This window comes from Xyrauchen texanus, chromosome 4, assembly GCF_025860055.1.
Source record: "Xyrauchen texanus isolate HMW12.3.18 chromosome 4, RBS_HiC_50CHRs, whole genome shotgun sequence".
Lineage (NCBI taxonomy): Eukaryota > Metazoa > Chordata > Actinopteri > Cypriniformes > Catostomidae > Xyrauchen > Xyrauchen texanus.
This window is the reverse complement of record NC_068279.1, coordinates 50,410,919-50,425,428: the sequence shown is the minus strand read 5'-3', so window position 1 is coordinate 50,425,428 and position 14,510 is coordinate 50,410,919. Positions and strand designations below refer to the sequence as shown.

Sequence of the window (14,510 nt, the reverse complement as noted above, 5' to 3'; positions counted from 1 at the left end):
ATAAAGCTACTCTCAGGGTACGTGGAAAAATTTGCTGCAAAAAAACAAAAGAAAATTTATTTGGTTTTGGAATGATATATGGGTGAGTGAATTTATGTTAAAATGTTCATATTTGTTTGGGAATGTCAAATTAACCTAGAACTAGGTTCTGAGAATAAGCTTGAAATCATGATCTCCAAGGACACTGCTGATGTCAAGATTTATAGTTAAAATGTTATATATTCTATATCAGGGGTACGTAACTAAGGAAAGGCAGACTAAGGAAAATTAAATCTGGATCGCGATCTAAATCTTTGTGCTAGTTATCTGACACCTGGCCAAGTGATTGTTTGTGCATACGGGTATACACACGCATGAGCGGGAATAAAGCGCGCTCAGTGCTAGAGAGAAATATTTCCCTCTAGAGGAGGAATAAAGCATATCCAGCTCTAGGCGATTATTCTTTAGCGCTGAAAGCGATTTTATTCCTGCTCTCCACACATTGACTCTCTCCACGCTAAAGAGGCACAGCATAAATGTACGTAGTTGCAGGTGCGGTTATTTTAACAACATTATCGGAGACAATGCTACTCATACTGGCATCTTTTGCTTAAACAAAGTCAAACTATCTACATCTGCCTTATATGTGATTCAGGCTAAGTTCAGCTAAAGCAGGTCTGTGTCAGGACAAGTTAACGTAGTGCCTTTAGACAATACATTTTTCTGTCTAAATTTAGCTTTATTAATAAGTATGTTGCAAGCCTTTCATAATAAACAAACTGATTTTTGTTCTAATTTTGTGAAAATTAATCACATGTCATCATGGCATGGGTGGCAAACAGGGCCGTTTCAGACCATTCTGGAGGTTTTAAATTTTTATAAAAGAAAAAAATCTGGGGATACCCCTGAACCACCATACTGTGTTTTTTATCTATCAAAAGGCCTCCTATGTCCCATATATTCTGAATGTAAAAATATTTAAACACAAAAACTGGACTTCTGTCATTCAGCTGCAAAATGAACTGTTGATCTTATCTTTTAATTTTCATATCTAAGTGCCCTCGACTGATGAAGTCTTAATGAAATATTTTAATCTTTCGTTAGAAGATCCCTTAGAGCCCGCTACTTTGGCTGTCTCTGGGCCCCCAATGTCCTCATCCCTGCCCAGTTTTGAAGAGACTATTTTGACTGTTTAGGGATTACTTTTTTTTTTTTTTACAAAGTAGTTTTTCTGCCAATGTGGCAAGTTATAAAATCTATTCAAAAATATATACTATATAATGGGAGTAGCATGGATTCTTTTATTTTGCCTTTATGTGCTTTTTTGAGCTTCAAAGTTTTGGTCACCATTCATGATTCATTATATGAGCCAACAGAGCAGAGATATTCTTTGAAAAAAATTTTTATTTGAGTTCTGTAGAAGAAAGTAAGTCATATACATATGGAATGGCTTGTGGGTTTTGGGGTGAACTATTTCTTTAACTACTACTACCTTTTTTTCTTTCCAGTTCCCCATCATGTGAACCTTACGAAAATATGACCATCAAACAAACAATTATAATAGACTGATGCAGTTTGTGGAGGAAATGTATCCTGTGAACGTATGATTGTGTCTATGTCCCTTCAGGGCTTGACGTACAGTCAGGTCCATAAATATTGGGACATCGACACAATTCTAATCTTTTTGGCTCTATACACCACCACAATGGATTTGAAATGAAACGAAGATGTGCTTTAACTGCAGACTTTCAGCTTTAATTTGAGGGTATTTACATCCAAATCAGGTGAACGGTGTAGGAATTACAACAGTTTGTATATGTGCCTCCCACTTTTTAAGGAACCAAAAGTAATGGGACAGATTAACAATCATAAATCAAACTTTCACTTTTTAATACTTGGTTGCAAATTCTTTGCAGTCAATTACAGCCTGAAGTCTGGAACACATAGACATCACCAGACGCTGCTCTGCCAGGCTTCTACTGCAACTGTCTTCAGTTCCTGCTTGTTCTTGGGGCATTTTCCCTTCAGTTTTGTCTTCAGCAAGTGAAATGCATGCTCAATCGGATTCGGGTCAGGTGATTGACTTGGCCATTGCATAACATTCCACTTCTTTCCCATAAAAAACTCTTTGGTTGCTTTCGCAGTATGCTTCGGGTCATTGTCCATCTGTACTGTGAAGCGCCGTCCAATGAGTTCTGAAGCATTTGGCTGAATATGAGCAGATAATATTGCCCGAATTCATCCTGCTGCTTTTGTCAGCAGTCACATCATCAAGAGAACCAGTTCCATTGGCAGCCATACATGCCCACGCCATGACACTATCACCACCATGCTTCACTGATGAGGTGGTATGCTTTGGATCATGAGCAGTTCCATTCCTTCTCCATACTCTTCTCTTCCCATCACTGGTACAAGTTGATCTTTATCTCATCTGTCCATAGGATGTTGTTCCAGAACTGTGAAGGCTTTTTTAGATGTTGTTTGGCAAACTCTAATCTGGCCTTCCTGTTTTTGAGGCTCACCAATGGTTTACACTCTGTTGAAGTGTTCTCTTGATTGTTGACTTTGACACACATACACCTACCTCCTGGAGAGTGTTCTTGATCTGGCCAACTGTTGTGAAGGATGTTTTCTTCACCAGGGAAAGAATTCTTCGGTCATCCACCACAGTTGTTTTCCATGGTCTTCTGGGTCTTTTGGTGTTGCTGAGCTCACCGGTGTGTTCTTTCTTTTTAAGAATGTTCCAAACAGTTGATTTGGCCACACCTAATGTTTTTGCTATTTCTCTGATGGGTTTGTTTTGATTTTTCAGCCTAATGATGGCTTGCTTCACTGATAGTGACAGCTCTTTGGATCTCATATTGAGAGTTGACAGCAACAGATTCCAAATGCAAATAGCACACGTGAAATGAACTCTGGACCTTTTATCTGCTCCTTGTAAATGGGATAATGAGGGAATAACACACCTGGCCATGGAACAGCTGAGCAGCCAATTGTCCCATTACTTTTGGTCCCTACAAACTGTTGTAATTCCTACATCGGTCACCTGATGTGGATGTAAATACCCTCAAAGCTGAAAGTCTGCAGTTAAAGCACATCTTGGTCGTTTCATTTCAAATCCATTGTGGTGGTGTATAGAGCCAAAAAGATTAGAATTGCGTCGATGTCCCAATATTTATGAACCTGACTGTATAAAGGATTCGCAGATTCAGTAAACATATACACTCAGTAAACACAGACTGTTCTGCAAACACTTTATTTTATTAGTCATTTAAGTGTAGAGTCCTAGAAAAATGCTTAGTGACTCAAACAGCATAGATAACAACTGCCTTTTGTGATGTTGCTTCATGTTTGGGAAATACATTTGTTGGAAGGTCAGCAGGGACAATAACTCCAGAAGATGTTAACAACCATTTACAGCGACATGGCTGTTTGCACAGATTTTGAACAACAATGTAAATAAAGCTTACGACTGAAAATTGGTGAGTGCAACAACCCACGTTTAATAATCACACTAACTTGAGCAGAAGAGGAACATAATTCTGGAAGCTGTTAATAATAAATGGCAGAGGTGCTTGGCAAACAGAGCAATACTTATGTACTGTAATACAAAGCCCTGTAAGTGGACTCTCTCCAAACATGAGTAAAGAGGTATAGGATAAGTTTAAGGATGAGTCACCCCCAACTTAATGCTACACTTCACAATGGTAAACATAGCACTGGCTTATCTGCTACTTGTTAGATCAGTTGTTTTCAAACAAACAGTGGGTTGCAGAGTGCGCCCAGATAGTACACAACATGACATATATATATATATATATATATATATATATATATATATATATAAATAATGCCATAAATATTTTTCATTTATCAATTAACATCATACAAAGCCTTGTAAACATAAAAAAGCTAAATCAATATTTGGTGTGACCACCTTTACCTTTAAACAGCCCCAATTCTCCTAGAGACACCTGGAACGTTTTCTTGGTTGTTGGCAGATAGGATGTTCCAAGCTTCTTGGAGAATTTTTCCACAGTTCTTCAATCTATTTTGGCTGTCCCAATTGCTTCTGTCTCTTCATGTAATCCCAGACTGACAGGATATTTAGTGGGGGGGCTTTGTGGGGGCCATGACATCTGTTGCAGGGCTCCCTGTTCTTCTATTCTAATCTTTTCTATTTGCAAAAGTAATGTTTGCGAGTCTAACATTTATATTTCCTGTTGACACACTAAAGCTGAAGATATAAATAACCATCTTAAGTCAACTGTTTTTGTGAGACTTAAGTGCCTTAACATTTTGCACAGTACTGTATATATATATATATATATATATATATATATATATATATATATATATATATATATACACACACACGATCAGCCACAACATTAGCTGTAGTCATTGTCAGTTCGAACCAGTCACTCATTTTCTGTTGACCTCTCTCATCATACGATGACTCAGATAACCACTCTGTACAACTGTGGCATGACTGTTGGTTTCTGTAACTGCTGATCTCCTAGGATTTTCATGCACAACAGTCATGACTAGAATTTACTCCAAATGTTGCAAAAAACAAAAAAAATCCAGTGAGGGGCAGTTCTGTGGAAGCAAATACCTTGGTGATGAGAGATGTCAACAGAGAATGCCCAGACTGGTTTGAACAGACAAAGTCTATGGTAACTCAGATAACCACTCTGTACAATTGGGCTGAGAAGAATAGCATCTCAGAATGCTAGTAGGCGCTGTATTGGTGGCACGAGGGGGACCTACACAATATTAGACCCCAATTTGTCTTTATGTTTTGTCTCTATGTTTTAATTTATCATTAAACATTATTTTGATGGTTCGTCCGGTTTCCGCCTCCTCCTTTCCCAATCCTAACCTTGTTACACAGTTAAAACCAAGGAACATCATTGCCCACTATGTCTTCTGAAGTCATGCATGTCGTTAGAAGATGAGCTTAAGTGAAAAAGTATTCATTAAAAGGCTTCTTTTCTATTTAACATCTTTGATCTATAATGTGTGTGAAAGGGAAACAATTTGTTAAATATGATCATTTTTAGAAGAAGATACACCCCTTTGTATTTTATTTCTTAGTTTATGTAATTTCTCTTTCATAATAACACTGTACATTTTAATGTCTACCATGAAAATGTACAACAATGCCATTTATACAGCAACAATTTTGATTAAAAACATCTGTTTGGGGGTGCCTGTGTAGCTCAGCGAGTATTGACACTGACTGCCACCCCTGGAGTTGCGAGTCAAATCCAGGGTGTGCTAAATGACTCCAGCCAGGTCTCCTAAGCAACCAAATTGGCCCGGCTGCTAGGGAGAGTAGAGTCACATGGGGTAACCTCCTCGTGGTCGTGATTAGGGGCTCTCGCTCTCAATGGGGCGTGTGGTAAGTTGTGTGTGGATAGCGGAGAGTAGCATGAGCCTCCACATGTGGAGTCTCCGCGGCGTCACGCGAAAAGATGCGCGGATTAACGGTCTCAGAAGCGGAGGCAACTGAAACTTGTCCTCCACCACCCGGATTGAGGCGAGTAACCGCACCACCATGAGGACCTACTAAATAGTGGGAATTGGGCATTCCAAATTGGGAGAAACGGGGATAAAACAATAATAAAAAATTTAAAAACAGCTGTTTAAAAGTACATCCTCTTTATCGTATGGCAGGTAATCAAGGTAAGTTTCCCCAATGTTCAGTGTATCAACACCCTTGCCAGTGCATGTGTCAGTTCTCACGTGAACATGCAAACGTACATGCGTCAACACACTTCTCTCATAAACGTACAGTATGTGATGTCCTCATGTTGTTCCAGGGACAGTTCCTTGCTCAAAGGCTCAAATTTGGCAATTTAACTTAATTATTTACAAATTATATTATCCCTCCCAAATTATACCATATTATCAGTAAAATAAAAGGCACAATATTCTGTATATGAATTCCAGAATGTATTAATATTTGGTACATGGAAACTTTTAAATGCATGCACAATTTGTATGCAGATAATTTAATTTGTAATATTATACATACATAATCTTTTTTGTTCTTAAATTTGTTGAGAAGCATTCTGACTAGTGGACCCCACTGTATATTTAATAGAAAACAAACAAACATTTCCAAAAACAATAATAAAAAATGTGAGTATGTACATGATAAATAACAGTGAAACATTTACAGTGTGTCTAGTAGCTATTATCTTTGCTTTTGATGCAAGTGGTCCCATATTCAAAACCCCTCCAGTGGCCAGTTATTCAGCTTAAACCAAGCAAAATTGCAACTGCATATTGCTGGCTGTCAGAAATGGGTTGCGTGTTTTGTGTTTCATATTGAATAGATAGCCGAGTGCAAAGCAATAGAGAAGTGGAACTTGTGCTTGTATTTAGTCGTGCTGCTATACAGAACAGTGCCGCTTTCGAATTTCCATCACTGATAACAGACTAGAGCGAAGCATAATGAACATAAAAGGTCAAGAAAGGACAAGAAATGGAATGGAGTGACAAACAAGCTGCCAATTTATAAAAAAAAAATGAATTAGAGGAAAATGATATGTTAATAAGAATACAATCCCCTAACCCTAGCCCTAATCCTAACCATTACATTAACCCTAAAATCTGACTGGATGATAGAAATGTTGTAACAGTAATGATACAGGAACATGTGCTGTTGGCAAGAGTCCGGTTACCAATCAGACATCAAGTTGTAACCCACACAGTACCAAAATCGTTTAATAGGCTAAAGTAACCAAGAATATCACCATTTTCAAGGATGAGGGCATGCCATGCGACTCCATTTTGGTGTAATTTGGCTAGACTCTACCAAGTGACAGATCAATTGGCATCAAAACAGTTTGATTGGACGCAGACTTTGACATCAACAACAATATATTTGGAAGTAATATTGCCTCCCTTTTACCAGCTGACAAGTCCATTTATTTTACTATCCTAACTAAAGCACACTTATATGATTAGTTGCATTTATTACTTTCATTTGGCATTGTTTTTCATTTGGCATCATGCAGTTTATTTTGAATATATTCTAAGCAAAATATCAAGGACTTTACAATTCCTGACTCACTTTTAAAAACGTTTTGGCCAATGATCAAAATATTTAACACATGCCAATTGTTAAAAGGTAAACTGGAGAATTTAAAAACACTTTTGGTCAACAGTTGTGTTTAGTAGAACCAATATCACAGGCTTGGCGTAAATCATGGGAAATCACATGACACACAGTATATCTCCTTACATTTAGCAGGCAATTGTAAACAGGCCAAATAAAAACACCTAAGTACTGTAGGAGTCTGATGTGATGTGGCCAACAAATGACTTAAATAAATACTGACAAAATTAAACACTTTGTTTCTGTCCTTTCGTGTGCAATGTCAGAGTCTCATGTAATCGAATGGTCTCATGGAGTCTCATAAATTAATGCAGACAGAGATTAGTCCATGTCTGAAATTCGGAGGGATTCTGCTGTTTCCACATTTAGTAGAAGTCAGTTCCAGAGTTGCTTTGAAATAAACACACTGGTGATACCACCACCAGTTATAATCTCCAAATCTTTCTCTTGAAAATAGGTTGTTAATTTAAAAACAATCTAAAATATGTTGACAAAAATGAAATTAAATGTTAATTGCAGAGAATGTGTAATTAAAGTGTTGAGTAATCACCATTTTTATATATCACAAATGTCTGGGCACACAATTTATTAAATAAAATAAAAAAATTACTTTTATGAAATAGTTTTATGAACAAAAATAACTAGTTTTATGAATTTTTTAACACTAAGAATAACATGTATTGCTCATGTTGTCCTGGTATCGAAGCATTCTTGTAGCAAGAGAAATAACGAAGACTTGCAAAAAACCCACTCCTCGCTTCAGGCCAAATCTTGCAATTCTGCTTCCCAATCTGCTTCCTCTACACACTGCTCACATACTATGATTCATTGTACAACTGATGTACAATCACTCGTACACTAGTTCTTGTTTATGCCACTAATTGTGTGTACTCTCAATTCACAGAGTCCTTTCTAGCTTCCTCAAAGCTTAAAGACAGACAGACTGTTCCTTTTCCAAAGCTCACCCTTGGTCTGCCTACATGCAGAGGGCAACTCTATTTCATTCCCATTGGTCTTAAGGCTGATTGACGAGGAGGGCGAGGCGGCAGAGGACCCACCCACACTGCTTGACCTCTTCCTGGAACCGGAGCATTGCTTTCGCTGCTTTGAAAGATTGAGCTGCTGTTCTACAGCGTACCTCCTCTATTGTGTTCCTGGATGGTTTGAATAGAATGATGTACACCTTGTTGAAAAATATACAGGCCAGCAAACTGAAGCTGGAGGTGAGAATGGCAATGACCTCGGTCGCGGAGACAAATTTGCCATACGTTCTAAATTATGCAGAGATGAAGGAGATCCAGAGAATAAAGAAGATAAGCATGCTAAATGTGATGAACTTGGCCTCTGTAAAGTTTTCTGGAATTTTCTGAGACTTGAACGCAAAGAAGAAACAAATGGTAGCCAGCAGACACGTGTAGCCAATTAGAAAGCCACAAGCCATCATTGAACCCTCTGTACAGGTGATAAAGATGATCTCATCAATGTCATAGTTCCTGTATCTCCCTGGTGGTGTATTGTACAACCAAACAGTCATTACCTGCACAAATGTGAACAGGAACACTAATAAGAACTGCAGGTTCAGTCCCCACGATTTTGGCTTCAAACACCAGCGAGACCCGATTGGTTTTAACTAGAATGCAAGAGATGCATAACACAAAGCTGATTCCAAAAGCTGGTTGGCGTATGCAGCACGTCCAATCCTGTGGTTCGCCGATGAATATAAGGGAGCTGGAGAAAGAACAGATGAGGGTGAATAGCAAAAGGTATGACAGCTCTCGGTTTGAGGCTTTCACAATTGGAGTGTCACAGAATAGCACAAAAACACCCAACACAAAAGCTGTTGACAGGACCCCGAGGACTGCAAACAAGGCCAATGCAATCCCAAAAGGTTCGGTCCAAGACAGAAACTCAATTTCCTTAGGAAAGCAGGAAGTGTGATTGCCAGTAGACCAGGAATTGTTAGGACACTTAGAGCAAACGCTGGCATCACAAGAAAAAATAGTTTTTGTTATTTTGACAGCATTCTCGAAAAAAAAAACATTCAATTTTGTATAGACAAAAAAATGCAGTTACATTGAAACTGAAGATGAAATTAAGCAGGCCATATCATTTATTAATCAAGCAGGCCATATCATTACTGCAGTTATATAATAATCACACCACTTCTGAGTGCTTAATCCCATTCTCTACACACAGAGTCTGGTTATTTACAGGAAGGATAACCACATTCATTCCCAAACATTTTTGTAGTGACAGCAAAATGTTCATTAAATCCATGTAATGTAAACACTGCCACACAGAAGTAGTAGTTGTTAATGCAGAAATTTCACACTCTTCGGAACATGCACAGCTAGTCCTTGCAGAGCTAGAAAACAACAGGAAAAGACCAATGCATCTTGACACCAGTAATGGCCCAACCTAATTAGAGACATAAGTGGCTTAATATGGTCTCATGTCCACCAAGGGGAGGCCCTACCATAGGTTCAGTATAGACAAATTAATATTTTCCCTAATTGTAAATAGCACTGGCCACACAACCCGGATTGAGCAGTTGAGGCTCTGGTTTACTGACCAGAAGGTCGGGGGTTCAAGCCCCACCACCGCCAAGATGCCACTGTTGGGCCCTTGACCCTATATGCTCCAGGGGCACCATATCATGGCCAAAATAAAGGCTTCTATTCTTTGTTTATCTAAGAACTGATGTTTCTAGACTAAAGACTCATCTATTTAGCCAGGCATACTCCTAATTTATCCTTCAACTCACAATTAGGCTGCTTTTGTTAGGTCTGCCGGAACCAGAAACCAGAAACATTGATCATGATCTATTGATAACTCTGCAATAAATTGAATGGCATCTATGCTAATATTATTCTATTCTCTATTCTCAACCTTGGGACTCCTATCCTGAGGTCACCAGAACTGGCTGCATCCAGCTCCATTCCTGCTTTGTGTTGGACTCCACTGCTACGTGTCTCTGAGTTATGATGACAAATAGCAGCCGGTGCCAGCCAAACATCACTTCAGTCTATTACGATGGACTTCAGAGGATGAACTGATGCCAACTCAAAGCCACAAGACATGGGATACATCATATGCCATTGCCTGAACCTTGGATTTAGGATAGACCTCACTGAAATTACCGGCCGGTTGAACTGTGATGCACCTCACACAACTGTCTAATGATGGACTACACTCTTGAAATGGAATATATAGACTATCAATGAATTACCAACAAAACCCTTCATCAGCCAACTAACAAGGACAATTGCATCTATGTGAACATCTGCAGTTAATCCAGGATGGATTTCAAAGACATTAGTCATTAATCTTACAGTTCACACAAAATCTTTGTTTTAACACTGATCCTTAACACTTACTTAGTTTAATAATTAAACCATGACTTGCACTATACATAAGTAATATTGGCATTATATTCGTGATGTTAGCCAGAGGGGAATTGGCCCCCACAGTGAGACTGGTTTCTCCCAAGGTTATTTTTGTCCATTAACCAACATCTTATGAAGTTTTGTGTCACAGTCGTCTTCGGCTTGCTCACCAGGGTTATAAATACAATTATTTTGTAATTACTTATTTTTAAACACAATTCACAATCATATTTTATCAAACTACACAATGATGACTCTTTAAGACATTTCTGTTAATGCATGATCTTCTGTAAAGCTGCTTTGAAATGATGTGTGTTGTAAAAGCTGCTATACAAATAAAAATGGCTTGACATTTTTGGCTTTCTCAACAGCTCGGCATCTCACTGGGTGGCAGATAGCGAGGGTCATGATCCACAGGAATGAGAATGATATCTCTTGAGCTATGCCCTATATTTAAAAGGCAGGAGTGACGAGGCACCATTATGGGACAAATCAAGTTTATTACGTCCTGCTGCCAATGATGTATTTAAGTTCTGTCACAATTTAAGTATTTAAGTCCTGTTGCAAATGGCATCTACCTTAATTAATCAGACATTGTAATTTACTACTGTAACCTTGTTTCCCTGATAGAAGTGAACCACACACTGTCACTAGCTGACTCTATGGGAACTTCCCCAAGAATAACGATCTATATAGAATCTTCCCCCATGAGAAGCCAGTAAAGAATCATGCCAATCTGATCACTACAGTTCTCAGAGACCCAAATGCTCCAAGTGCATGAGAAATACATCCCTGCGCTCGGATGCCAACTCCTCAAATTGCACTCACAACAGCCAGTCTTCAAGGTAGTTAGGACGCGTATGCCACTCAGCCTCAGTGGGGTGAGTGCCACTTCAACGTACTTGGTAAAAGTGTAAAACTTTGTAAAACTGAATTGCTGTACCCTCAAAGGCAAATCTCATGAATGGCCTGTGACTAGTGGGCAATTTGTACATGAGTCTTTCAAGTACACGTCTTTCAGGTACACCAATTCAAACCAGTCAAATAGACGAACGTGAGACAAAATCTGTCTCTAAGTAACTAGTGTCTTCAATGGAGGCTTCCTTGGTGTCTGATTCAAGTGCCTCAAGTCCAGAAAGGGCTGCGACATTTTTTAAATTTAATTCACATCTTTGAGTTTCCATCCATCATTTTTAATGCAATTTCCCAAAATGTACACAAAAATACATGGATGAAAAACCATAATGACTGTGTTTGTCAAGCTCTAAAAAGTACAAAAAACTCCATTAAAACACAATAAGTATTTATTGTGACCTATGTACTACATTCCAAGTCTTCTGATGCATCACAATAGCTTTGTGTGAGGAAAAGATAGACATTTCAGTCATTATTAATTGAAAATCTTGTCCTCAGCTATAGCTTTCAAATAAAATATTGCACATTTCATCACTTTTTTTGTTGTCCTTTTTTGAGCTTGACAGACTTAGTCACTGTGCACTGAATGAAGATTCTTCAAATGTGTTCTGTTTCTGTTACACAAAAAAGGAAAAAAAAAAAACGGGTTTGAAATGACATGAGGGGGTGTACATTACAGAATTTCTAATTTGGGTGAACCTTTTCTACATAACAACTCAAAATAACTCAAACTAACCTGAGGAATGTAAAAAAGACCAACTAGATCAGTCACTGCTGTAGAGACCGCAGATCCAGATGCCCCAATCACTGCAATTGTTGATGGGATGTTTCCTGTGCAGTTACAGAACTCATCCAAGTTGAGTGAATCAATCTTATTCTGTGCAACAAAGCTTAGTGATGCTTCCAGGCCTTTCGAGACAGTGTTGCATGTGTCAAAAGTACGATAAACTAGCATGACGCTTGGAAGAAGAGTAGAGCTGTTATTGATCTCTTCAATAGCAAATGTCATAGCTTGAAGCCAACGGAATCCACGAAAGTTGTACCTGAAAAACAGAAAAATTACTTAGTTATGTTGTTTTATCTACCATGTAGTCACTGAAGATTCGATATTCAAGGTAAACAACATGAAACAGGAACTGTTAAAAAATGTGCACTAATACACACTTGAATCAGTAACACACAACTGTGTGTCAAACTACATATACCTAACATTAACCAAGTACAAAAGCTAGATCTGTGCTAAATCTGTGCATTAAAACATGAAATTATCATTGGTGTGTGGTGTCAATAGGGTTATTTGTCATGTATTAGTAAAAGTCAGATACTGTCAAACCTTTTACTTACATAAAAAGTTCTGAACAGCACTTTTGAAGGGATAAGGGCTGTCACTGGGGTGGCACCTTAGATATTTGGAGTCTCCCTCAATAACAGAAAAGGTACTGAGCAGGTACACTTTTGTTCCCAGAGGAACAAAACATGTATATGTACATTTAAGAACACAACATAATCAGCACTTTAAATTAATAGTTTTTCAATTGTATTAAACTTGATTATGTCATTCAAGGGACTGTGCAATGCTTCATGGGACTGTGTCTGATTTTCCCTTTTTTCATCAAATCAAAGATTGTAATGTTTGAGCTGGTTGGTCTTGTTGACCACAACAAACAAGCCCAAGTGCTCTCATTCATCAAAACAAGTTTTGCAAGTTGTACAGTACTGTGCCAAATTTTAGGCACTTGTGAAAAATGTTGCATAGTCAAATTATCTTCAAAAAATTATGCAACAAATAGTTTTAATTTATCAATCAATCTTACAAAATGAATTAAACACAAAAACAAGCTAAATCAATATGTGGTGTGACAACCTTTGATTTAAAAACAGCACCAATTCTTCTAGGTAAATCTGGACACAGTTTTTCTTGGTTGTTGGCAGACAGGATGTTCCAAGCTTCTTGGAGAATTTGTGACAGTTCTTCTATCTATTTTGGCTGTCTCTTTTGGTTGAGCTCTGTGGGGGCCATGACATCTGTTGTACAACTCATGTTCTTCTACTCATAACTATTTCCAAATGGAATGTTGAAATCTAAAATGTACATTTCCTACTGATACACTAAAAGCAGAATATATATAATAACCATTTTAAGACGAATATTGTTTTGTAAAAAATTGAATTCTCTAAGACATTTGCACAGTGCTGTATAACTGTATAGCTGTGGCTCCGCTTCAGCATGTCCCTGTCCCCTTGCGTCTTCACGAAGGTTGCAGATGCAGCCCTTGCCCCGCTAAGGGAAGTGGGCATCCGCATACACAATTACCTCGATGACTGGCTCATCCTAGCCCACTCTCGAGAATCACTGTGCCTGACCAGGTGCTCAGGCAACTCAGCTGTCTAGGGCTTCAGGTCAACTGGGAAAAGAGCAAGCTCGCCCCGGTTCTGAGCATCTCTTTTCTTAGTGTAAGACTCCGTCTCAATAACAGCGTGTCTCAATAACAGCGTGCCTCACCAACGAGCGAGTGCAGTCGGTGCTGAAATGCCTCACCTTATTCAAGCCAGGCACAGCGGTTCCTCAAAAACAATTTGAGAGGCTCCTGGGGCATATGGCATCCTCCGCAGCGGTCGCGCCACTGGTGTTGATGCATATGAGTCCGCTTCAGCACTGGCTTCAGACTCGAGTCCCGAGATGGGCATGGCGCAGCGGCACATACCGTGTGTGTTCATCACCCCTGCCTGCCGCCAGACTTTCAACCCCTGGACGGACCTCCGTTTTCTGTGTACAGCAGGTACAGCAGTCCCCCTACAGCAGGTGGCCTGACGTGTTCTAATCACCACAGATGCCTCCAAACGGTGTTGGGGCGCCATGTGCAACGGGCACACAGCCGCCGGCTCCTGGACGGGGCCCCGGCTGGGTTGGCACATAAACTGCCTAGAGTTGCTGGTTTCTCCCGCTACTTCGGGGCTATCACGTCTTGATTCGCTCAGACAGCACCACCACGATAGCGTACATAAATCGCCAAGGCGACGTGCAACATCACATGTCGCAACTCGCCCGCCATCTCCTCCTCTGGAGCCAGCAGCGCCACTCATATTGCTGTTGTGAC

General features: G+C 39.2%; 1 pseudogene; it reads right to left on the bottom strand.

Annotated features, from left to right (window-relative positions):
• Positions 1-8,004: 8,004 nt before the first annotated feature.
• On the bottom strand, positions 8,005-12,421 carry LOC127641631 (extracellular calcium-sensing receptor-like; annotated as a pseudogene).
• Between the last annotated feature and the right edge of the window lie 2,089 nt (positions 12,422-14,510).